This window comes from Callithrix jacchus, chromosome 3, assembly GCF_049354715.1.
Source record: "Callithrix jacchus isolate 240 chromosome 3, calJac240_pri, whole genome shotgun sequence".
NCBI classification, from domain to species: domain Eukaryota; kingdom Metazoa; phylum Chordata; class Mammalia; order Primates; family Cebidae; genus Callithrix; species Callithrix jacchus.
In genome coordinates this window covers 87002984-87004519 of record NC_133504.1, presented here as the reverse complement: position 1 = coordinate 87004519, position 1536 = coordinate 87002984, and the positions used below count along the sequence as shown (strand labels likewise).

General features: G+C 47.3%; 1 pseudogene; it reads right to left on the bottom strand.

The window, feature by feature from the left end:
• Positions 1–377: 377 nt before the first annotated feature.
• Positions 378–1261, bottom strand: LOC100386495 (small ribosomal subunit protein uS2 pseudogene; annotated as a pseudogene).
• Between the last annotated feature and the right edge of the window lie 275 nt (positions 1262–1536).

The following is a 1536-nucleotide window of genomic DNA, read 5'->3' as shown; positions in this document are numbered from 1 at the left end:
ACCTTGTTTCCATATTTTGAACATAAAATAACAGTCCCAAACAAGCTTCAGCCCAGGGGAAGCCAAACATTGGGAGAGGAGAACAGATAATAATAGACTAAGGGAAAGAGCAGTCCTGTACGATCTTTTGCTTTTGACCACCAGCCCAATGGTTGAAGCAATTTCTGTGTTGGCAGATAACCGTCAAAAGATTAGAAACTGAGAAGAGAGGTGCTTAGAGTTTTGCTGGGGGACAGGTGGGGGTTAAAAGCAGGAAGTGGTAGAGACCAGATTATAAAACCCAAAGCTCTCTGTTCCTTTTTTTTTTTTTTTTTAGAAACTTGATGTTTATTTTCCATAAATCTTATATGTTGTTTAAGAGGCTACACAAGAACAGCTTAAGACCATTCAGTAGTTGCTCCTACCCATTCAGTGGCCTGAGCAGTGGGAGCTGTAGACCAGTCTTCCGTGGCAAGCTGGGTGCTCCAGTCTTCAGTAGGGAACTGCTGGATAGGCACAGAGGGCACCCACATGCCTTCAGACCAGTCACAACCTCAGGCTGAGTAGCAGTGAACTCAGGAGCTGGAGCAGTCCATTCGCCCTGAAATTCCTCCTTGATCACAGCCTTTTCAGCAGCAGCCTGCTCTTCTTTTTCAATCTCTTCGGGATCTCTGTAGAAGTAGAGGTCAGGCATGACCTCCCCTGGGTGTTCACGGGAAATGGTGCCACGCGTGCACAAAACTTCCCAAGCCAGGATCCACCACATCAAACCTACTGAGTGAGCTCCCTTGCTGTTGCATGGGATGGCAATGTCCACACAGCGCAGAGGAGAATCTGTGTTACACAGAGCAATGGCAGGTAGGTTAACATAAGACGCCTCCATGAGAGGCAGGTGGTCAGCCCTTGGGTCAGTAACCACAAGCAGCTGTGGCTCCCGGAAGGCTGCCTGGATCTGGTTGGTGAAGGTTCCAGGAGTAAAGTGGCCAGCAATTGGAGTGGCTCCAGTGGCAGCAGCAAACTTCAGCACAGCCCTCTGGCCAGTATTCCTGGAGGATATAACACTGACATCTGCAGGGTTTTCAATGGCAACAATGGCACGAGCTGCCAGGAGAAGCTTCTCCCAGGTCCTCTTCAGATTTATGACGTAGATATCACTTTTCCTTTTATAGATATAGTGTTCCATCTGTAAGTCAAGGTTGGTCCCACCTAAATGGGTTCCTGCTGCCAGGAACTTCAGGACATCTTCCTCCTTCATTTGCAGGACATCAAGGGCTCCGGACATTGTGAAAGTCTCCCTTTAAGTTACGACGGGAATCGAGAACAAAGCCGTTTGGAGCCCTCGGCAGGTAGCGAGGAAAGCCTCTCTATTCCCTTTCAATCATCCCCCCTACATAAATGGCAGGCTTAGTAGCGTATGTGTATGTGTATGTGTATGTGTATGTGTGCGCATGTATGTTTTTGTGTGTATGTGTGTATGCTTGTGTGTATGTGTATGTTTGTATGTGTGCATGTGTGTATGTGTATGTTTGTATATATGTGTGTGTATGTGTGTATATG